Below are 25,854 nucleotides of genomic sequence, written 5' to 3' on the forward strand. Positions count from 1 at the left end.
CTCCAACCCCTATGTATTATTGGTGTATATTACTGACTGAGGGTAATCACATTGTATGTGTAGTGTGCTGTAAATACTGCCCCTAATAAGCCTGTCACTGTACCTATGCCCTGTATTGTATACGATTGTATGTATATTGTAAGGAAGCCGAATTAAGGCAATATATATATTGAGGTAGCCTGCCGAGTTTTTATACACTGTTCCTCTGTCAAGGTGTTCTAGTTCCGGTCTCAAAAGAATACCCCGCTCAGTAGCTAGTGTCTTTAGGGCGAGAAGTCGACCTAAAAACACCTAGCATGACTACATATATATATATATATATATATATATATATATATATATATATATATATATATATAATTGGATCTATAAAATTGTCAGAGTGGCAAGTGTGATATGAAGAGGTCGCCCGTGTCTCAGTGATAAAATGCACACCTCTGACATCTGGGGATCTAGGTTCGAGACCCACCCAGGACAGTTAATGGCAGTAAATTCATATCAGGCATTTCATCACTTGGAAGCAGTGTGGGCTGGAAGGCGAGATTGAGCTGGCTGCCAGAATACGATGCACTGGCGCTGACCACTTCCTCTGGTAAAATCTGCAGGCTCCGGAAGGGAATGCTGAGAAGACTGTTTTTTGTTTACACAGCCGAGAATTCCTTAACTCAGTGTAACCTGATGGCAGTTCAGCGGAAGATCATTTACCTCTCTCCAGAATGAAAGGGAGACAGAACTACTTGACTCCGGGAGTGCAACACAGCTTTCTCCCAATAAAGTATCCAGTAATAGTACGGAGGCTTTAAGATTTACTTGAATTCTTGATGGTATATCTACGGGCCTACATCTCAAATTTTGGTGAAAAGGCTTTAGTGAGTAACTTTTCATTCAAGACTTTTTCTGCATGTTCTTTCACCTCTGCTCCCAACGTGCCCGTTTTCCATACTCACTTAGACCACGTAACACAGCACAAGTCAGCCATTAGAGACAATCTGATACCACAGTAGATCCTGCCGTTCATTTCAAGAAATACAACATAATATCCAAGCGTGTCAGATGATAGGGCACTGCTAACCATAGATATCTTTTCAGAACTAGAACTGATGGTAAACCGAGGCGCTTGGCTGCTTTAGAGTTGATGAAACTCTCTGAGCTACTGTGTACACGAGTATGTTCATCTGTTTGCCAGGAACTTTCCCAGATAATACGGCACGTGAAATGCTCATAGCAGAAGCAGCAGGGCAAGCAGCACCGAGGAAGGAATGGCTATCTGTGGCTGTCGATGTCTAAGAGCTTCTGGTGCATCTAGACACTCGAGAGAAATTTCCTTTCTTCCTACAGTTGTAGCATTCAGCATCCTTTGCAGGGCATCATGACACAGAATGACGCTGTAGGCCACAAAAGAAACACTTCTGGTTATCAGAAGCAGCCATAGTATGTTGTTCACTAGACTTGTGTGAGCAGCTAATGGATTTAGCGGATTTATGACAGTCCTTAGACTGGAAGGTAGAAGCAGAAATATTGACAGAATCAGGTTGTATGTATGGAACAGATTGCTTCTGGGCCATCTCCAAAGTGAAAGCTTGATCATAGGCCATCTGTAAGTCCAGTGTTTGAATCTCAAGCAATCTCTGCCTGATGTGATTCGACAGCAAACCATTGATAAAGGAATCACGAATATAATCATCCCGAGCTTGATCTGCAGTTACTGCCTTGAACTCACAATCCCTACTCAGTCTTTGGGGCCTGCAAGTACTAATCAAAGCTTTCACCAGCCAGCTGTCAGCAAGTAACTATACTGGGAGAAGATAACATTCTTGGGTTTCACAAAAACTCCTTCCAGGATGCCAAATGCAGATTCGTATTTGTTACCTCGGAGATGTACTTGTATACTGCAGATGAAATATGATTAACATGAAGATTAAGCTTTTCCGCACTTGAAAATTAGGATCGACTCACAACAAAAGATTGAGATTGTAAGTCAACAGTCGAAGACTGATCCATAGTGGCTGCCCCGCCCAGAGCTCCAGATACAGAGGTAGACTCAAGAACACCTAAGGAAGTGCCGAATGATTTACTCCAATGCCTCCACTGATCTGCTGCATTATGAGACGATGGGTCTAAGTCAAGTCGATCTGGCTGGAGATATCTTTCCATTGTGGATGACTTTTGCTCAATATGTTGTAGGCACAGACTGGCTCAAGAAGCATTACTGAATATAAGATGACAATATAGGCTAATGACAGAATAAGATAATGAACGCGAAAATACAAAACTAGTTAACAGAAGAGACAATGTGATTTACAAATTAGGTGCTATTGCACATGAGTCAAAGCATGAATGGAAACAGTACTGGATAAACACCACTATTGTCCACCACAAATGGTGCATATGTACAGTGATTTTATTGTTGTACTGTATATGAATTCCCCACTACCCCCGGACCGCTCTGGGGCGCTAAGGCCTGTTGAAACGCAGCCCTGTTGTACCGAACGCCCGACATTATATGGCCTCTCCCCCATAAAGTGTGCAAGAACTAAGACTAGCTAGGGTCTCGTAACTGTCACGCGGATACATTGTATTAGTCAGGATCTCGTAACTGTCACGCGGATACTTAGAGTTAAGGACCGGAGATATACTGTCCTACGCATCAGAGCGAGGACTTACTGTGCATTGTCTGATATCCCTGTGCAGCCTAGCTTGTAACACTGTGTATCAGGGAGGTGTAATACCGTGTAAAGGTAGAGAGTGATTACTGTATCTGTTATTTTGAGTCATTGCAGTTCCTTTGTTTTGATCATAGAACCTTGTGTTTATTTGCCTTGTGTTAATATATAAGTGTGCTTTTGACCCGTGTTGTTTGTATTTTCCGTCCTTGCCGACACTGACCCGTCCAGGACTAAAGAACCCAGAACCGCACCGTGTCTGGAACCGAGGAGTCGGGACCCAGAATGCGTTGCATTAACAATACCAATGAGCACGATTGTTTCCCTTAACTGCTTGACTACGAGAGACATAGACATATATTTATTAGGCTCAGACTTTATACAAAGTATGGAGCACACCTAAAAATATTAATTACAGACTTGACGAATAATGCTACTTTGCACTGTATGACATAGCTATTACTTTGAAATAATTGTGCTAACTTACATCTACTGGGATTATTTCTGTAATACATTGGCATATACCTAAGCCTCAATGCGGTGATGTCATCATTAGTACACTCAAATAATACATGATACTCGTCTCCAAGGATATTATCATTACATTTATTGCAGAACCTTTCTTCTCTAGGAATTTTGTTGAACCTATCTGTTACAACGGGTAATCTGTCATTATTAGTTCTGAATTTACAAAGGTTAATTCTGTGCAGTTTTGGTAATTTTACTAGATAACTTTCGAAGACAAATCTATCTTTATGAGAAACATACATGCTACATGATGATTTACTATGACTGCCATTCAGTGATCCACTGGTCCGTAACCTTTCTCTCAAAAGCAAGTTTCAACCATAAACGATTATTAACTTCTTGGCCCAGCCATATGCCTGACGTACCTGACTTATTCAACAAAGTTTTTATGTACTTCAACCACTGTAATTTGAAACTGTTTTCATTATACAGTTTGTAAAGACACTGATACATTACAAAACAAAGTTTAACTTGCTTACCAGTAATTATTCTTGACCAGTAATTCAACATTCTACTTTTAACATGCGTACTGATAGGATATTTACCCAACTCCCCATAAATCATGGCATTGCATGTGGTTTTACGAACATTAAGTATATGTTTCAGGAATGTAACATGTACTTTCTCTATATCCTTAATACATCTGTATCCCCAAACCTCACAGCCATATGTAATGATCGACAATACCATCGAATCAAACAACTCTAATTGCAAGTCAATAGGCAAATCAAATTTACGACACTTTGCAATCAACTCTACATTGCTCTCCTACCCTGCTGCACCAGTTGTTCCTGGCATGTTTTAAAACTTCCATTATAATTCATGATAACACCCAAATATTTATATTCCTCAACAATTTCAATCTTTTCTCCTTTAAATTGAAAGTTATAATCCTCTGTTCCACATTTTGTCTTGCTAAATATAGTAATCTTTGTCTTTTTACAATTGATATCTAACTTCCATGTGTCACAATATATTTCCATAGCTTTTAAGTGCATTGCAAATACCTACTTCACTCTCAGCTAATATAACAGTATCATCTGCATACATCAAGACGAGAACTTTAAGCATATTATCCACCCATTCGTCATCAATATTAATGTAATTACAGCTGTGTTCTAACAGGTTTTCTTCAGTATCATTCACATACAAAGAGAAAAGAAGTGGTGACAGATTATCTCCCTGTCTGACACCAGTATAACTTACAAAATAGCCAGAGACCTCTTGATTAACTGAAACACAAGATTTTATAGTGCTGCACATATTCCTTATTACTCTAATAATTTTACCATTAATTCCTGTCTTCAGTAGTTTATACCAGAGACCATCTCTCCACACAAGGTCGAAAGCTTTTCTGTAATCAACATACAGGCAACACAATTGTTTCTTCTTGTGCTGAAACAGATCAATTAAATTTTTAAATACAAAGGCATGATCAGTGGTAGAATATCCCTCCCTAAATCCTGCTTGCATTTCCTTAATGACAGAATTATCATCACAAAATTTGGTTAACCGTACATAAAGTATTGTTGTAAACAATTTTCCTACACAACTTGGTAGAATTATACCTCTATAGTTATTTACATCATTTACTTCTCCTACGTTCTTATAAATAGGAACAATTATTCCTATCAGCCATTCCTCTGGGATATTTCCTGTCTCTAGAACCTTATTAAAGAGTTTTAAGTATAAGGGGCATAATAGATGTTTTGTATTTTTTATAAAGTCATTGATAATATTATTAATACCAGCAGCCTTGTTATTCTTAAGCTTCAATATACACTTGTACACGTCATCCTCCGTAACCTCTTTATTTAACACACTATCGTCTTCAGTATCAATATCAATGTCTATATTGCTAAGAGAATCTTCGGGGTTACCCTTTTGTGCTAGTCTCTTAAAATGATTCATAAATTCTGAAATTAGTATGGGTATATCAGATTTTTTCTGTGTTCCCTGTAAAATCTGCCAGAGTAATCTAGGGTCTTTGGTCTTAGCATTCCGTAACTTTACAATTGAATTACATTTTTCTTTCCCTTTGATGCGTTTCAATTCTTGCTTATATTTCTTACTTTTTGTTATCATGTCATTATAACTATTCAGAGTTTTTTCTATATTATTCTTATGGTTTGCCTTATGATACTCTTTCCTGATTAAATAAAACTGTTTATCATAACCAAACATAATACTATTATTACTTTTCTTTATAAATGCCTTACCCTTCTGTAAAAAAAATTCAAAGCTGGTTCAATAAGAATTTTCCTTAAATCATCATTTATATCCGAAACAGACTTAAAATTAGCATTTTCGAGTACCTGAGCCACAAAATCATGGTTTATTCTGTTAACATATTCAGTAGCTCTACGTTTATCCCACCTTCCTGGTTTATTGTTTCGCTCAGATGTCCCCTTACTATCTTTAATACATTCTGTACTTTCCCTATCCTCACACAAATGCATACTCACCTTTGTTATATTCCTAATAACAAAAGATATACCACAATGCACAGCTGAAAAAAGGGGGTCAAAATCCAAAATCTTGAAGTTTTGCATGTGAGGTAAGAGGAATGGTGATCCAATAACATAGTCAACAACTGTATCCAAGACTGTAGTTCCTTTACAAATCATGCAATCCTCTCCTACTCTTCCATTAAATACACACAACATATTGTTTCTACATATTTCTAATAATTTCTTACCATACGCATAAACGCCTGTCATATCTCTAGAATAGGCCTACCTCTCTACTGGAAAACTAAGCTGCACCATAGTCTCGCTGACATCTATCAATTTCCTCATATTATCACCATCATCCCCTAGACCTTATTGATTTAATGGGACAATATCAGTAGTAGTACCCATGCGCGCATTAAAATCGCCACATAAGAGAGAGAGAGAGAGAGAGAGAGAGAGAGAGAGAGAGAGAGAGAGAGAGAGAGAGAGAGAGAGAGAGAGAGAGAGAGAGAGAGAGAGACAGACAGACAGACAGACAGAGTTCAGTGTGGGTGAATATGTGGGTGTGTCCCTGACAGTGACAGACCTACTCTCACAAATTAGTTTAAGGCTGATTACTTGACCACGCTGAGAGAGAGAGAGAGAGAGAAGAGAGAGAGAGAGAGAGAGAGAGAGAGAGAGAGAGAGAGAGAGAGAGAGAGAGAGAGAGAGAGAGAGAGAGAGAGAGAGAGAGAGAGAGAGAGAGAGAGAGAGAGAGAGAGAGCTAAGTGTGGGTGAATATGAGTGTGTGTACGTCTAGCAAAAAGTCCATAAGAGGTAGAATGAATGGGGAGTGTGCTTTGGAGTGGGTGAGTGAATGATATCCAAGTACCAGATAGAAAAGATCATATGGCACTGCGTCATAGTAAGGAGTCTGGTGGACACGGCATAGGATAATTAGAAACTATAGCGGAGATTTTACAGTAGGTAAAGGACATGGACAGAAGGAATAACGAAGAACTTGCACCTAGCCATAATATGGCAAAATGACACTAAGGCTGGCGCTGAAGTGTCATGGCATGCATGTGGTGTAAGAGAAAAAGGTCAACGTCATTTGGAAGTAATTGAGCTATTCATGTCATGAAACCAAATGTCTAACCTGATAGGAGTAGAGGGAAAACAAAAGTCGGAAGAAGCATGGAAATATCAAGGAGAGAGTTAGTACAGAAGAGGAGCAGAGGACAGTAGGGAGAGAATTTGAGAAAGAGGGAGACAAAATGGCCCCTTTCAGTCGCCTCTTACAACATGCAGAGATACGGTATTGGGGAGAGTATTCTTCCCCCTCTCCTCCCCAGGGATGTGTTGGAGTGAAGGAAGGGGAGTTTCTTTTACATTAGCCTTAGTTTCGTAGTCATTTCATTTTCCACATTAACATTCTGCATCAATAAAGTAAGTAGTGATTCAGAAATAAATGCATTCTTGCACAATCATTCATTAGTCAAGCCCCATGAGGAAAAAGGGCTTCGCTCAAACCCTTTGAACTCCGTCTGCTTCCACACCTGATATTTATATGTTGCTCTAATTCTGCAGAACTTTTTTTTTTTTTTCCTGTATAACGTAACTATAGGGAGTAGGCTGTAGCACCAGCCTATTAGGGCGATACTCCCGAGGTGGATGGAAATGTTGGTGACAGGGTGGGCTGGAGCTCCACATGAGCCATCAGGATATCCTGACAATTCCTCTCTGCTGACCTTTTTCATTGTGAGACTAACAAAGACAGTAGGCCAGCATACTCTCCCAAACACTTTTCTCTATCTCATGCATTACCTAACATGCTCTTTAAATATCACACAACGTGCCTCCCTACATCACAGGGATTGATGCTAACGAGGGCAGATGGCCAGAAAACTTTGCCCTTGCTACTTTGTGGCGGACACGAGGGGAGCCGTGGTGTGGGCTCCATCAGCATAGGTCTTGGGACTGGGACGGGATGGGGCTCTGATCTGTGCTGGAGGGTACAGGGCATTGATATTCCCAGGCTGCTGCTTCTGCCCAAAAGAGAGGGGCCCGAACCTGGGAGTAGCTCTCCAAGAGGCTGCCCTATCAGTGGATGCATAATGGCGGAGCAGTTACAGTACCAAGGTGCGCATGGAGGTTGTCCCTGTAGCTGTCCTGGCAGAGTGCCCTGAGGCCACTGCCACTGCCACTGGTCACGGCTGGTGGGCTATGGTTCTCACAGGTCTTGTGCCCGGACTTGGGACAGTGCGTGTGGATGAGGCCTGTGGTCTGTCTCTCCCTTTATTTTTTTTACCCTACTGTAACAAAAATGAGAAATAGAAGAAGCAACTTGTGGAAATCAAATCAACCAGTGGGTTCAGAATGGCATTATGGAATGTGGGTAATTTGAAGGGTACAGAGGGGTAAGTAGTGGAGACAATGAGCAGGAGGCGGGTGGCTGATGGTTGCATACAAGAAGTCAGATACAGGGGTCAGCTAGAATGACTGCCGGGAAGGACTATAGAATAAGCTGTTTTGGCAGAGAAATGTAGATGGATATTGTTGTGTAGGTGTGCTGGTTGAGGAAAAATGGGTGGAATATCATGAATGTAACCAGAGTTAGTGAAAAGTTTATAGCAGTGAAAATATTGTCTGGTAAACTCATGATTTCAGTTATATCGGCACATGCTCCACAGACTGGCTTGGATGATGCAGAAACATATATAGTCTGGGATGACTTGATACGTGTAGTTGGTGGTATGGGGGATGATGACATCGTAGGTTTGGGAGGGGACTTAAATGGTCATGTGGGTGAAGCAGCTCAAGCTCAATGATATGAAAGGGTAAATGGATACATATGGTACAAGGAGTGTGGAAGAGAAAAGGATACTTGAATTTGGGGGGGCAGTGAACATGATTGTATGCAACACGCATTTAGGAAAAGAGAGAGTAAGTTGATTACATATGAGTCTGGGGGAAATAGCAGCCAGATAGACCATTTCCTGGTCAGGAGGGCAGATAGGAGGTTGGTGAGGGATGTTAAAGCTATACAGAGCAAAGAGCGTGTGTGGCAACATATATTACTGATATGTGACACGGTGTTTAACCCATCACGTCCTGAGCTATTTCGCACCTCTGACACCCCCCAATCCCGAAGTATTTTCATTTTTTTTTTTTTTTTGGCTAAAACCTCCACTTTTGGTGAGAAACATCGAAAATTCATAGAGAAATCGCTCACCTGAGGTTTAAAATACTTGATCCAGGTAGGAGTACCTCCTAACCTGACTGGGTTTTCTAACAGGCTGGCACCAAAGAAAACGAGTTCTATGGGAGGGTAACTATTTCATACAACTCATAAACGGTATTTATTTATTTACTTGGTATGAATTTATATGTAGTATGAGAGTATATTGGTTTTCAAGCAGTAATATAGGCATTATAAGCATTGTTCCACTCATTAACTCATCACCATACCTGACCTTCTTTTGCCACATTATCTGATCATTATTTCTCACTGTTTCTTCTTCTAATGCTATGTAAACTTTGTCCTCCACATTGTCATCGATTGGGGAATCACTCTGGCCCTGAATATCTTTACTGGCCAGGTCACTGGTAACAGGTGAATTGCCGAGACAATGGCATGAGGGGGGGAGGGGGGAGGTTATGCGGTGTAAGGCATTGTCCCTGCTTGGCATCTTGTAGAGGAATAGAGGAAGGTGTCCCGTGTATATGTATGAAAAATCATGTGTGAAAATTGAAAATTGTGCAAATTAGGGACCTTGCAATTGCACGACGTACCAGTACGTCGCCGGGACTGGCAAATGCAAAATGTTGCAAAGTACCCATATGTCGACGGGACAGGGCGGGTTAAGGAGCACTTGGTGAAGAGGAGGACCTATGCACCTACGAGGAGGATGTGGGAAAAACTGTGCAGTGGATGATGCCTTCTGTGGCGAGATGAGTCGAGTTGTGGCTGAACAGGAGCTGTTGACAGAAGTGTTAATGAAGAGTACAGAGCACTCAAGAACAATCTTTTGAGAGTTACTGATTCAGTGTGTGGATGGAGAGGGGGCCGTCCAAGACATAAAGTAACATGGTGGTGGGACGAGGGAGTAGAAGTCGCAGTTAAGGAGAAAAGGAGTTTTTCCAGGAATGGAAAAGTGGTGGTACCAGTGCGGAATACTTGCTGCCAAGTGTGGGGCTAGAAAGGAGGTATGTAGGGCAAAATCTGAGTATTAGAGACTTTTACTGGATAATTTTGATATCGTTGAAAGGAAAGATATAGTATTTAAGGTGGCAAATGAGATGAAGAGGGAGAACACGCATATCATAGATGAGCAGTGTGTGAAGAATGATGCAAAGGTATGGTAGTGGTTAAGAGTGAGGATATTAAAGACGACTGGAGAAAGAATTATAACCGGTTGCTGAATGAAGAGTCTGACTGGAACAGGGACAGTTTGAAGTCAGTGGATCCAGTATTTGGCCCCTTGGTCTTTGATTGCTGCTGTTACTGTGAGTAGGGTATAGGTAGGATGCAGCTGGGGAAGGCAGTGGGTTTGTCTGGGTTAACTGCTGAAATTCTGATGGCCTCAGGAAATAAAAGGGGAGGCAGTGGCTGAATCGATAGAGAGGTGGCCCGCAATCCTAATGGACTCAGGATCGAATCCCGGCTGGGGCAGGAAACAGTTTAAGGATCTGAATTTCATAAAAGCAGACTTTACTGATCTACCGAAGACCTGCCGACATGTCGTAAAAATACCCCTGCTAATACCAGTACACCATTCTTATTTGAGACAGCCCTAGCATGTATCCAATATGGACGGTGGATATTAGCGCCGAAGTGGTGACATGTGGAGGTGCGTAGGAGGACTACTGGGCCTTGGGATGGGCCCTGAAGCCTTTGCCTAGAGTCGGACACGTAAAAAAAAAAAAAGTGGATTTAGTTATTGATTTGATAAATATGGCTCTATTTGAGTGTGTTGCCTCAAATGACTGGCTGAAGAGTGTGCCCTAGAAAGAGTAAATTACAGAGGCATAAAACTTTTGGACCAGATAATGAAGGTAATGGACAGAGGCCTATAAGGTGTGACTGGGAAAAAATTAATATTGATGAGATGCGGCTTGGGTCTATGCCAGGCAAGGGAACCACTGATGCCATATCCATTGTCTGACAGCTGCAGGAAAAACATGTAGGAAAGAGAAAAGATCTTGTTTCTGTTGATTTGCAGAAGGCGTTTGACGTTTCTGGAAGGTGGTGAAGTGGGAAATGAGAAAGCTTGGGATCGAGGAATGGCAGGTTAGTATGGTTATGGCTAAGTATGTGGGTGCTTGCACCCCAGTGGAAGAGAATGGAGATTTGAGTGATGAAATTTCCGAGAATGTTGGCTTGCATCAGGGGTCAATCTTGAGCCCCTTGTTTGTCATGGTGCTTGAAGCTCTCCCACGTGACGTCAGAAATGGGCTCCCATGGGAGATGCTACATGCTGATGACGGTCTTGATTGCGGAGAATGAAAGGGAAGTGGAGGAAAAATTTATGAAACAGAGACACGGAATGGGGCATAAAGGCATGAGAGTAAATGCAGATAAAACAAAAATGGATATTTAGGTCTGGTGACGGTACTGTCAAAGCAGAGGGAGTATGGTCATGTGCTGTTTGCCAGAAGGGTGTGTGAAGTAGTTCCATCCTGTGCATTGTCTGCGATAAGTGGGTACATAAGAAAAGTAGAGGTATTAGAGGTAGACTGTGAGATAATGGTGATTTCGTGTGTGGTGTGTCGAGAAGAGCATGTAGAGTGTGTTAGGCATGAAAGGACTGTTCTTTTGGATAGTCTGAGTGTGTAGAGCAGTTTTGTTATTCGAAGGACTTGTTATGTGCTGGAGGTGAAGCTGGAGCTAGCTCTGTGGGTAGGGTAAGGGGTGGTTGGAGAAAGTTTAGGGAGCTGTTGCCTCTCCTGACACTGAGAGGGCTCTCCCTCCATGCTATGGGATCCTTCTGAGCGGCATATGTCAGGAGTGTAATGTTGTTTGGTAGTGAGACCTGGGCAGTAAAGGAAATGGATATTTATAGGCTCAACTGTACAGAAATGACATTGATTAGGTGGTTGTGTGGCGCGGTCCTTGAATGCGAGGCCTGCGGGAACTAGGCTTACGATTGAAGAGTTGAGAGGAAGGATGGAATGATGTTTTGATGAGGAGGGGTAGACTGAGATGATTTGGGCATGTTGACAGGATTGAGGATGACAGCTGTATTCGGAAGGTGAGAAGTGTGAACACTGGGAGTGGGGTTGCGAGAAGCAAACCGAAAAAAACTTTAGACGATGTCATAGTGTAACCTCAGGGATAAGGGACTGAATAGGGTGGCTGCCAAAGATCGATAAGTGTGGAATGCTGCCATTAGGTGACTACGGCCGACACATATGCAAGTATGTTGGAGCCTTTATGCATGATACTGTTACGTCCCGTTCCACACTGCCACAGGCTCCAACAGCAGTAGTACAGTATAGGAAGTACATTGACCAGTGAGTTGTTCTTCCTATGGTCAGCCTTTAGGTGTACAGCACACAAGATCAGCTCAGGCATTAAAAATAAACACTGGCTTCTTAAGTTCAGTGTCTTTATTTTCCAAATAATTACACTTAATGCTTGCCAACTTCACTTCACTGTTTTCACAAGTACCAGAGCTATACAATCTTCAGTAACTGCAATTACACTTAATGGTTGCCAGACTTCACTGTTTTCACAAGTAGTTACACTGCACTGACACTGAACTAAACTCAGACTGAACTGAAACTGTTCTAGTCTTTTTCCCATTCTTAGATAAGCCTTGCATTACTCTCGAAGCTTTTACTATACTCTAGCACCTATAATTACCATATTAGAGACATCCAAAACATGCCAGGGTTTTCTTACACCCCATAACACTCTAAATTATTTAGCATACAAACTGACATAAAATTACATAATTTAACAAACAATCACGTACATAAATCATTATAGAGAAAAACAGCACAAAATTTAATGCATATCTCACAAAATACCTCCGCTCAAAAATAGCAGGGAAACTGGCAACTCCGACATGTAACCGAACTACGAGAATCATCGGGAATACTCCAGCACTGCCTAACTGGCAAATCCCGTTTCTCAACACTACCCCCTCCCTTGTCCTTTGTCGTCCCGACAAAACTACACAATGTATACAAACATAAACTTTATTCCAAACTAACATTATACACAAAATAATCCTTCAACTTATCTGGTCTTCTCCTATGCCACTTCCGACGATGTCCTTGCTCTTCCACACAGTCCACTCCTCCTGGAATGACTTGGTCCTCATCCTGATTCACTTCTCTTGGGAAACTGTCATTATCCTCTTATACTTCAGCTTCTTGGTCCTCCTCAACATCCTTAGCTGCGGGTGAGCACGTTTCCTTGGAGATGCCCCAGCTGCACTGTCCTGGCCCATGGTACAGCCACAGATGATTCACGTGTACCGCCTTTGGGCGGGATTTCCTGCCTGCCCGAATCCGGTACATTACACCTAATACGCGGTCCAACACAGTGTAAGATCCGTTCCATGGGCTCTGCAGCTTCAGTGACTGCTCCTTCTTCCGCTAAGGTGTATAACCAAACTTTGTCACCATCCTTGGAGCTCACCTCACTTGCCTTGGCAGCATACGTGCACTTTATCACTTTGCCTGAAAACTTTAGGGCTCCTTGCATTTGATGATGTATCTCAGCCAGCCTTTCCTGAAGATGTTTCGCATAGCTGGAGGTGTCTGTTGGCAGCTCTTTACCAGGCCATCCTCCCGTTAACAAGTCAATGGGTAAGCGTAACTCATGGCCCAACATCAGTTTTGCAGGGGTGTAGCCGGTAGACTCATGGGATGCAAACCGATATGCCATCAGTAACAGAGGTGGTTTCTGGTCCCATTCAGCTTGTCCCTCTATGCAGTACTTGGCCAGTTCTTGTCATAGGATCCAGTTGAATTTCACAACCATCCCATCTGATTGTGGCCATAGTTGGGTCGTCCAGGTCTTCTTGATTCCCAGTAACTTGCAGCCTTCACAGAACCTAGCAGACTCGAAGTTTCTACCCTGGTCTGAATGTAGCTCTTGTGGGATCCCAAAACGACAGAAAAACTGATCAACCAACACCTGAGCAACAGTCACAGCCTCTTGATCGGGGATGGCATAGACTTCTGGCCACTTTGTGAAGCAGTCCATGGCGACACATATATTCCGGCTTCCTCTTTCGGTGAGTGGCAAAGGTCCGGTGATGTCCACTGTGACCCTATCCATCACTGCACCCACATGGTACAGCTGGAGAGGGATGCAACCATGTTTCTTGTGTCCCTTCTTGGCACAACATACATCACAGGCCCAATACCACTCTTCAACATCCTGACACATGCTAATCCAGTAGAACCTCTGCTGCAGCCAGCTTAGAGTTCTCTTCACGCCAAGGTGCCCACTGGTGATCTGATTATGAGACTCATCCTAGATCCCAGACCTCATTTTCTTCTGAACCACCAATTGCCAGTACTTGCTGAGGCCATCAGGTGTCTCTCACTGACGCTCCAGTAGTCCGTTGTTCAAATGAAAAAGATCCCACTGACTCCAGTAGCTCTTAGTCACGGGGCTGAATCTGAAAACCTCTTCCCAAGATGGTTGCACTTTACTCCATTGAAGCCACACAAGCAATGGTTGTGAATCTGCATCCTCTTCAGGTCTTCTTCAGCTGACACTGACCCTGTCACTGCAGTACAACTGCATTTCTTGCTACGATCTTCTTTTTTACTACTCTACCGGCACTCTGGGTAACAAGGCCGATGACTCAGGCAGTCAACATTTTCATGTACCCGCCCAGGACGGTGCTGCACCTCACAGTTGTGCTGGTCCTGCTTCCCAAGCCAGTGTGCCAGATGTCCTTTCGGATTCTTTAGCATCTTCAGCCACTTGAGTGTCGCATGGTCTGTCCTGATGATGAAGCAGGACCCATACAAGAAAGGATGGAAGAAATCAACGCTCTTCGTCAGTGCCAAGAGCTCCTTGTGGGTCATGCAGTAGTTCTGCTCCGGTGGGCTGATCTTCTTGCTGTAATATGCCACAACATGCTCTTTTTCATCCTTCTTCTGGAACAGGACTCCACCAATACAGTGGTCACTAGCATCACAGTCCAGGATAAATGGCTGACTCTGATCTGGGTATGGCAACAATGGAGAGCTAGCCAATGCATGCTTGAGTTCGCTGAAGACTTTCTGAGTCACTGCTGTCCACACAAACTTCTGCCTCTTCCCCAGCAACTCATGCAGAAGTGTAGCTGTCATTGTAAAGACCTTGAAAAAACACTGATAGTAGGTACACAAGCACAGGAAAGTCCATAGCTCCTTCACACATGCTGGAACCGACCAGTTTTCCACAGTGCCACCTTCTCTGGATCAATGCAAACATTCCCCTCACCTACAATGTGTCCCAGGTACTTCACTTCCTTCTGGAACAACGTCATTTCTTGGGGTTCGGTTTGAGGTGTGCTTCTTGGATCCTGTTGAGCACCTCTGACATCCTCTCCAATTCCTGGTCAAAAGTCCGTCCAAACACATTACATCGTCCAGATAGATGAGAGCCGTCTGCCAGTGCAGGCCTTCCTGTGCACGATCCATAAGATGCTCAAAAGTAGCTGGGGCATTACACAGGCCTAACGAGATCACTTTAAACTGCCATAAACCCCACCCGTATGAAAAGGCTGTTTTCTCCTTGTCCTTCTCAGCAACCTTGACATGATATCCTGCCTTCATGTCTAGGGTGAAGAACCACTTGGCACCTGACAGAGCATCCAGGGTGTCACCAATTCTTGGCAAGGGGTATGCATCTTTCACTGTCACTTCATTCAGGGCTCGATAATCTACACAGCACCTTACTGAGACATCCTTCTTCCTTACCGGAACCACTGCTGATGCCCAAAGTCTGCTGGACTTTTCTATCACTCCTTGACTTAGAAGATTCTCCATTACCTCCTCCATTTCTTGCCACTGGGCTGGCACCATCCTCCACACTGGCTGTTTAATCTGTCAGTGATCCCTGGTGTCTATACAGAACAATGCTCCACCAGATCAGTGCACCCCAGGACTAGGTCTCCAGTGGAAAAGACATCAGCAAATTTCGGCAGGAGCTGCCCCAGCTTCAGGACTTGTGAGTCATCCAGGCATTGGCAACCCCTCGAAAGTAGGTCTTGTAAGTGGTCTGGCAGATACCCATCTTCTTTGACTACACTCCTTTTACAGGCCTTCCTCTGATGCCACTCAGGGTCCACCACTTGGCACAGTCCCACAATATCTCTCTCGTTGATCTTCTGTGGCTCACGGGAGAAATGGCCACCGCAACTGGCACTTCACTTGCACCCAGTTCCACCAAAGTTCCCCATCATCACTCCAGCCTTTGTCTTGCACCGTATATCAGGCTCCACCACGCCTAGACGTCTGTCAAAAGAGACGCTCACCTACTCACCTTGCACTGGAGCAATAGTGCTGATCTTGGGTGTATCACTGCAGTTCAAAGCGCCCTCACCTTACCGCCGGAACTGGTAAGTCTCACTGCCGTGACAGGAACTGGCTTTCCTCGGACCTTCAGGTTCATGGAGAAGTCCAGCTCACATCCCGTGGACATCAAATAGTCCAGACCATGAAGGCAAGGACCCTCTATCTCGGCTACATAAACTGGAAGCATGGCCTCTTGCCCTGCCACTTCAATCTGGACATTCAAGGGTCCCCTCAGTTCTGCGCGGTGTCCAGTTATGATACACAATCGTTCCGATGTCTCAGGCAGATACTGATGATCAGGGGCGCACCCAGGAATTTTTTTTAAAGGGGGGGGGGTCCGTAGTGAGGTGAGGTCAGGTAATCCGATAATTACTGGGAGGTCATAAGCAGGTTTAGAGTCAGAGAGCTACTGGCTCATGTGTTACTCTTTGTTTGTACTTGCCAATTTTTCATGTTTTGCTGTTATCGAAATAAATATATATAAATTTTTAAAGGACCCAGAGAGCTAAGTGGGGGGCCCGGGCCCGCTCCCCCCCCCGGGTGCGCCCCTGCTGATGATGTAACACATCAAGCCTCACAAAAGTCTGCTCTGAGGCTGAATCAGTCACCAGGGAACACTTCTTATGTCTATTCTTCCGTCTACTCACACCCTGTTGATTGCAGTTCTCTTGCATTTTCTCGGTGGCGGGGCTACTTGGGAAAAGCCAGCTGGTGGTTGCCCCTTAACACCAGCCTCCACTAGTTTTCCACTTCTTTCTGGTCTTCTGCAGCCTTCTTATCCTCCTTCTTATCCTCCTGTTTCTTCATTTGGCACTCAGAACTGAAGTGTTCCACCTCACTACATGTCCAACACACTTTGTTACAATTGTAGTCTCCTTGCACTGCTCTGTTCTTGCTCCTTCTTCCACTTGTAACAATCGTCCTTCTTGTGTCCCGGCTTCCCGCAGAACCAGCAACCTCCTTCGGTCTTCTCCTGTTCCCTCTTCCACTTGTAGCAGTCCTCTTTCCTATGTCCTGGCTTTTCACAATACCAGCAACTTCCTTCAAATTTTTCTGCTTCATGTACCTACCCGTTTCTTGCCCTGATCTTGCACTACGACTTGCCTGAAAAATGGACGTACCAGACCTGACGTAGGACTTAGATTCTAGTGCCTGGACTAGTGCTTCTTGCATGCTTCTGGGTCTGTCTGCTTCATTTGCACTTTCAACTCTGCATTATCAAGAGCATCGATGAACTAGCCCCCCAGAAGAATAACCAACAGGTTAGGTGCTGCTCCAGGGTACGCCTTGTATGCCATACTCTCCAGGTCATGAGCAAGCTGCTGTAGGGATTCGTCTCGAGCCCATACACGGGTCTGGGATCTTGCTCTGTAAACCTAAATCTGGTACATGGTCCCCATATCTGTGCTCCAACACTACTACTAGGGGCTGATAACTGTTCCTCTCCTTCACTGACATATGGCCCAGAATTTCTATTGCCGCACCTTTGAGGCTAGTAGCAAGCTGCACCGCCCTCTGCCTATCATCCCAACCATTCTGATCAGCAAGTAGCTCAAACTGTGCACGGTAGGCTTCCCAAGATACTCTACCATCAAATTCCTGAGGTTTCTTTTTAATATACCCCCATTATAGCCATGCACTTCACTGGTTTGGGGCCTAAAGACTCGGGCATCATAATTAAGTCCAGGACTTAAAACTTTCGCATTCTTATTATTTAACCCTGAAATGCTACCTTTAGCTACTTGGGATCCGTCAAGATTCACCATACACTGTGCATTCTTTTCATATGCTCCCTGTACACTAGCCTGAGGCTCAGCAGTGCAACATTTCCCTACAGCCTCAATTTTCTCACTAATTATTTTCACATGGTCGACTACATGCATCAACTGGATATCTACATGCTGTCTATTGGTTATCTACATGCTGTCTGCACTCCATCACAATTCCCTCACTAATTGTCTTCAACTGGTCGTCTACATGCTGTTTGCACTGCATCACATTACTGCTTACCTCATATTTCTGCTGGTGTAACTCAGTGTATACCTCCTTCTTCAACTATTGCTGCTGTTACTTCATTTCCCGAATGAAAGCATCTGGCTGTCCTTGCATCCTCAGCTGTAATTCCCTCTGTTGCTCCTGTAATGCCTCTTGAAGCTGTTCATATTGTTCTTTCTGTTCTTCAATTTGTGCCTCTAGCTGTTCACTCTGTGCTTGCAATTGTTCTTTGATTCCTTCATTTTATGCCTGTAACTGTCCTTTGAATTCTTTTTGTCTTTCATTCTGTGCCTGTAATTGTATACTTTATGCCAGTAATTGTCCAATGAGTTCTTTCTGTTCTTCATTCTGTGCTTGTAGATGTACATATTGTGCTTGCAATATCTTTATAACTGCAGCCAGCAATGCCTCCTCTTGTCTAGTCTAACCTCTTGTTTGTACACCTTCTGCCTCCATGTCTAAGGTTTGGCTCACTGCAGCACTTTCTAATGATCCACATTCCTGACACCACTGTTACATCCCCAACACACACTGCCACAGGCTCCAACAGTGGTAGTACAGTATAAGAAGTACATTGACCAGTGAGTTGTACTTCCTATGGTCAGCCTTTAGGTGTACAGCACACAAGATCAGCTCAGGCATTATAAATAATCACTGGCTTCTTAAGTTCAGCGTCTTTATTTAAAAAATAATTACACTTAATGCTTGCCAACTTCACTTCACTGTTTTCACAAGTACCGGAGCTATACAATCATCACTAACTGTAATTACACTTAATGCATGCCAGACTTCACTGTTTTCACAAGTACTGAAGCTATACCTTCTGTACTCAGACTGAACTGAAACTCTAGTCTCTTTCCCGTCCTTATATAATTCTTGCATTACTCTGGAAGCTTCTGGTATACTCAAGCACCTGCATATAATTACCAAATTAGATACATCCAAAACATGCCAGAGTTTTCTTACACCGCATAACTCTAAATTATTTAGCATAAAAACTGACAAAATTACATAATTTAAGAATCACGTAAAGTAAACATTATAAAAACAACACAAAATTTAATGCATAATTTACAAAATACCTTCTCTCAAAAATAGCAGGCAAACTTACAATTCTGACATGTAACCGAACTACGAGAATCATTGAGAATACTCCGACACTATCTGACAGGCAAATCCCGCTTCTCAACCCTACGATATGAATATTATATTTTTATTTTTATTTTATTGTGTACAGAACATGCCTTAACCTACTAAGTTACTAATAAGACTTCTGCTGTCAGTTGCTTCAATGCTCCCATGTTTTCCATCAATCTGTCTATAACCAGATGCCAAAATCCCATAAGGGGTTTCCGTTTGTCTTCGAATTAGTTATTTTACATGGAGGGACATTAACTCTCGCCCAACCTCCTTGTTGACTTGTAAGGAACACGTATGAATTGGTTATATAGTTACTATCCAGTGTTGTAAATGGTTTCCTGGCTTACAAGAAACCATTAGGCTGGCAACTCAATGTAAAGCCACCTGAAAAGGAAAGAAGAGTAATAAAAAGCGACAGGAAAGATGGGAGAAATAGGAAGAGAGAAGGGCAGACACAGAAAAAGAATGATAAAGTGAAAGAGAAGTAAGCAGCACTACATCGTGAGCGGATGATGGCTCCCATGTTTTACTTAGCCAAAACGAAGTCCAACACACTTACCCAAATGAATGATACGCATTATTCCTCAAAATATCAGGAGAATTGCAGCTATATTTCGTAAGGATGTAATACACATATGCATACTTAATATACCAAGTACTTTAGCCTATATGGACAGGGTATCTCAAATTGTGATTCAAATAATAGGGTTTGCCAGCCCAATCATATCCCTGACACAATGATCTAAACGTACACATTCGAGCCACATCTATCAAAATGCACCAGTCGCTGTACCAGTTGTTTGTGCTGGTAACTGTACATGGTGTTGAGCTGTGAACCAATGTCAAGGCCTCAGCAGTTTTGATTGCGTTTATATCATGCAGTGTTTTTAGCATTTAAGTCCCCAGCAATGATAGCGTAAGGTGTCTGTGTTGGAAGAGCTGAAGGCTGCATTGTGCTGGCATGGCATGGAAGATGTCAAGAGGAAAATATAACTATGTATAGCTAAATGCCTTAATTGTGTAAGAGGTGGCCGCAAACAAGTTGCCTCCATGTCGCCCTGTCCCATGCCATTTTGCTGTCCTACTCCCACCTTACACCCCTCTTCCATACCTCTCAGCTCTGCCTCCATTTCATCCTCGGCCTCCCCCTCCCTCTCCACCGATCAACTTCACTCATAACTCTCCTAGTTAGTCTCTCATTCTCCATCCTTTCCATATGGCCAAACCACCTCAGTGTTTTTCTCCTAATGCTTTCCAACATATCTACATCCAAACCACAACGCTCCTTCACTTCACTCTTTTGTTAAGTCAGTCTCTCCATGTAGCTCCACATGCTCCTCTCAAATAACTCATTTCCACTGCTCTCTTCCTTACTTGTGTCCTTCTAACAAGGTCCAAGTTTTGCATCCATTCGTTAGGGTGGGGATCACAATACAGTTATGCTGTGACTTGTTTACTTCCAAGCTCACATCCCTATTTCTTATCATTGTTTTCGAAGAGGCAGCAACCTTTCTTCCCTGTTGTACTCCTTCAATAACTTCATCCTCCAAAGTTCTTTATTCACGACACTGCCCAAGGACTTAATTGCACTCACATTTTCCGTTTCCTCACAGTCCAACCTTACTGTGTATTCAATGACTTCATTTCTCTCGAAGACCACAACCATACTCTTCCCAGCATTCAACTTGAGATTCCATTTCTTATATATTCTCCCTCATTCACCAAGCCATACAGTTCCCTTCGTCTTCACTTAATGCAGTGTCATCTGCACACAAGAGAACAGGAAGTTTCCAATCATTGTCCTCTATTATTACGGCCACTCCAACATCCTCTGCCCTACTTTGTATGGTATCTTTTATAACTCCATTCATATACAAACTGAACGACCATGGAGACATGACACATCGCTGTTTTAATCCAACATTCAAATACAAATTCACTCAGTTCACCATCCACAAGCACTGCAGCCCTAGCGCCCTCATACGTACTCTTCACGGCGTTCAACAGTTTCTGATTTGCTCCATATATTTTTAATATTTTCCATATTCCTTGTCTATCCACTCTGTCATATGCTTTCTCCAAATCCATAAAGGCAGCATATATCCTTTCCCATCCCTAGAAACTTTGCCACTAACCACATTAGGATGAATATCTGACCTACACAACTTCTTTCCTTCCAGATTTTTTTTTTTTTCTTTTTTATGGGGCAATAATTCCGCGAGCTCATATAGCCCCGCTAGGTGACGGGAGAGCGCTACATGTCCAAATAGGGCGGCTACTCGGGCAGGGTGCGATCCTTTGGTCTTGAGTCAGGTGCTCTACCACCGAGCCACCCTGCCCCCATTCCCTTCCTGAAACATCCCTGTTTTTCTCCAACTAATAACAGTCATTTCCCTAACTTTGTCGGTAAGTATCTTTCCATATACATTTTCTATTACAGTAAGAAGACAAATGCCCCTATGGTTACCACACACTTGTCTTTTCCTTTATATGGGAGATTAATTATACCCGAGTTCCAATCCACCAGGACTCTGCCTTCCTCCCTGGCCTTTTGCCAAACACTCCATCTATTCCTGGGGCTTTCTCTGTTTTGACTTTTTTTTTTATATTACTGTCACTGCTTCCTTTCCACTGATCTCTTCCTCCTTTCTTATCTCCCTCCTTCTCTCTGCCATTCTCCATCTATTTACACACGTTACTTTCATTCTCTATGTTTACCATTTCCTTAAAATTTTCTCTCCATTTGCTCACCCTTTTTCCCTTCTCCATTAGCAGTCTTCAGTTTTTATCTTTCACTCCCCTGCAACCTTCTTATCACCCTATAGTCTCTTAACCTCCTTCCAGAACATTTCCTCTGTTGGAATTTGTGTATGTGCGAGAACTTTTTCTGCGAAGCGGGATTCCCGCACACCCCCGGCCTATGCCTGGGGCCTGGCATGCAGTCTGACTCAGGCCGCGTTAATGATTGGACGCACCCATGCCCAGGCTGCTTTGAATAAATCTCAAGCCAGCCTCGCTGTTTCTGTCCCCCTCCTGGTTCTCACCCCAGCATGGCACAGTGGAGTTCTACGGGTGACCCAGGGGTGGCACCGCCAGTGCCCGAGGAGACAAACCAAGTTTCAAAAGACTGGTTCCGCTGCATGGCGCCAGGAGACTAAGTGCACAACAACACGTACCTTGTGCCACCACCTCAGCTACAGCCTCCAGGGATGGGGGCAACCTACCAGCCCGTGTATCCAGCCCTACACCCGGAGGTATTGATCCAGTGGCGAGTGACGGCACCACCAGCAACTCCTGGTAAGGCTACTATGGGAATGTCGCCATCTCAGCTCGGGGCGTGGTCCCACAGCATCAGGTGCTGTGGCATTGGTTGCATGTGGGTCCCACCCTTGGCCGTGAGTTAAAAGAGATTGCTTTGTGATCCTGAAGTGCAGCAATGCGTGGATGCACAGGTAGCCAGGCATCGCTTCGAGGCCATGAGCATGGAAGAGGCCATCAGCATAGTGAGGAGCGTAGTACTGGGCCCCAAGTGCAGTGTGGGAGCATGGTTGGACGTCTTCACATACACGCAGGAGCCTAATGATAATGTGTGTACATATGTGGTGAAATGTAGAACTGAAAGGGCAGAGTGTGATTTTGAGTGTCCCCAGTGTTCCAGAAATCTTGACACTTTCATGCTATCGAAAAAGGTTGTGATGGGGCTGCGCAACCTCAATATGAAAACAGTGTTGCGACGACCTCCAGTGTTGCAGTCTATGGAAGAATTACAAATGCATGTGAAGTGTTCGAATTGGCGGAGAAAATGCTGGGAGTGCGCGGCCACAGTGATGTGGCAGGTGCGTCAGTAAGTAATGAGGAGAAGGCAGAAGCAGCCATTGCCACTCAGTTGTGGCAGGCAGGTGCAGGGCCACCATAGCCTTGCACCCATCCTCCACCAGCAAAGGGCTGCTGGAGGTGCAGTGGCAGCAAGTGTAGCGGGGAGCATAGGTGCCTGGCCGTCAAAGCCACCTGCCGCACATGTGGGAGGGTAGGCCATTTCCAGTGAGTGTGTACGTTGCTGATGCAGCCCAGCCCCCCCCCCCAGACCACCGGGAGCATCATGATAGCCAGTGCCAAGGTGTCAGCGTCCCTCAGGGTGGAAATGAAGTGTGACAACCTGCCCACAGCTTGCTAGGTGACAGCGGTAGCTGATACAGGAGCACAGGTATACATAGCGGGACGCCACCTCATGTGGGGCCTCGGGCTGACTCCACAAAGTCTGCAGGGAGCTATTGTAAGCATTAATCACCTCGCAGGAGGAAGCATACACACTGTGGGATGCAAGGAATGCTGCTTCAATGTGGGAGGAATGTCTGCTGTGGCTAGCTTGTACTTCGATGATGTGGTGCAGAGGTTGTACCTGTCGCTACAAATGTGCAAATAGCTGGACGTGGTGCCACATGACTTCCCCAGCACGCTGGCAACTGTAGGGGACATTGAACAGGCAGAAGAGCCCCAACCCCCACCCAACTTGCAACTCCCCCATACTCCCTGACGGAAGAAAATATGAACCTGCTGGAAAAGTGGTTCCTGGAGCACTTCAGGCGCATGATATTCACAGTGAACTGCACTCCCCTACCGGAGATGAAAGGGCCAGCTCACCACATCCACCTGCGCCCCTGTTCCCAGCCCTACACAGTGCACATGTTAGCATCTGTCACCCATCACTTCTACAACAAGGTTTGCCAGCAGTTGGAAGAGTAAATAAAGAAGGATATTATTGAGCCCGCACCGGCTGGAGAACCTACGGGGTGGTGCTCCCACATGATGGTGGTTCCGAAGAAGGACAGGTGGCCGCGCAAAACAGTGGACTATCAGCAACTCAACTAAGAAAGCCAGTGGGAGACTCACCACACCTGCCCCCAATTCAATGCAATCACCATCGTGCTGAAGCACGTGTTCAAAACAGTAGCGGACACTTATTTGGGGTACCACCAGATCCCCCTGGATGAGGAAAGCAAGCTGACCACCTTCATCACCCCGTGGGGCTGCTTTCGCTACCGACGCACCCCTATAGGCCTCTATGCAGGTCAGGATGCCTTTACCAAGCACTTCGACGATGTAACAGCAGACATCCCCCAGGAAACTTAAATGTATCGACAACACGCTCCTGCATGACCGCAACATTGCTGATGCTTTCTGGCACACATACCAGTTCCTGCAAACGTGTGCGGAAAATGGGATTACGCCCCACCCAGACAAATTCTGCTTCTGCAGAAGTGTGACCTTCACAGGTTATCTGTTGAGCTGTGAGGAGTATCAGCCTAGCCAGGACTTGCTAAGCAGTATAACCAAATTCCAGATGCTGCCACACCCCTCCCTCACAGATATCCAGTTGTTGTTCGGGCTGGTGAACCGCGTGGCACCATTCCTTGCATTGCACCACTCATTGAGCCTTTCAGGGAATTATTGAAAAAACTGTCAGGGAAGGTAATGTACTGGGAGGGCCAATTCCAATCCATCTTCGAGTTGACAACGGAGACTATAGGCAAGCTTGTGGTGAAGGGCCTCCAGTACCATGATGCCACATGGCCTGCAGCAGTGTTCACCGACTTCCGCATCAGTTTTGTGGTCATGCAACAGTACTGCCAGTGTGTCTCAGGAGGCTCCCCTTGTACTGCAACGGTGGCCGGAAACTGGCTCTGTGCAGCAGCTGCCACCTAACATCAGCCGAGAAGAACTACTCAGCATTGGAGGGGGAGGCCTTTGCCATAGCATGGTGCCTGAAAAAGGCGCGCTTGTTCCTGCTGGGTGCCCGGACCTCATCTTCATAACAGACTACCATGCGCTCACCAAGATCTTCAAAGACAAAGAGCTGAAAGACATCAGCAACCACCGCATACTCAGCCACAAGGAGAAGACACTAATGTACTCATTTCACAAAAAGTACCTGAAGGAGAGGCAAACTGTGCAGCAGATGCACTCTCAAGATACCCCTTGCCATGGGGCGGACCAGACAAGCGAGACCTGGCAGAAGACGAAGCTCCATGTACTGCGGTCGTAGCGGCAATGGCCTGTGCCCTACAAAACAAAGAAGGCGCCATTGTGGACTTGCATCAAGTAGAGGAGGAAGAGCACCAGGACCAGGACTACAGGCTTCTCCATGAGCATGTGAGCGCCGGGGTCTGGGCAGACCGGAAGGACGAGGAGCCGATAGTACTCTGCCTATACTAAGGGATGAGGAGGCACCTGTCCTGCCAGGGGGACACTGTCATGTACACCAGAGATGAGGGACACCTGTGACTCATAATTCCCACAGCCCCTCGATGTGCGGTCCCAGTTAAACTCCATGCATGTCACAAGGGTAGGGATTCCATGCTCAGGGACACCAGGCAATGCGTGTACTGGCCTGGCATAGATGCTGAGGTGGAGCAGAAGAGGAGGCACTGTCAAGTATGCGAAATCAACGCCCCAGCACAACCTGCAGAAAGCTTGCTACCTACATCACCACTGGAGTACCCCTTCCAGCAAGCAGTGGCTGACCTGTTCCAACTGGAGGGGGAGGGGTACATCGCTTATGCAGA

Source organism: Coenobita brevimanus, chromosome 110 (genome assembly GCF_032717465.1).
Source record: "Coenobita brevimanus isolate Jiangsu-jjx chromosome 110, ASM3271746v2, whole genome shotgun sequence".
Classification (NCBI taxonomy): Eukaryota; Metazoa; Arthropoda; class Malacostraca; order Decapoda; family Coenobitidae; genus Coenobita; species Coenobita brevimanus.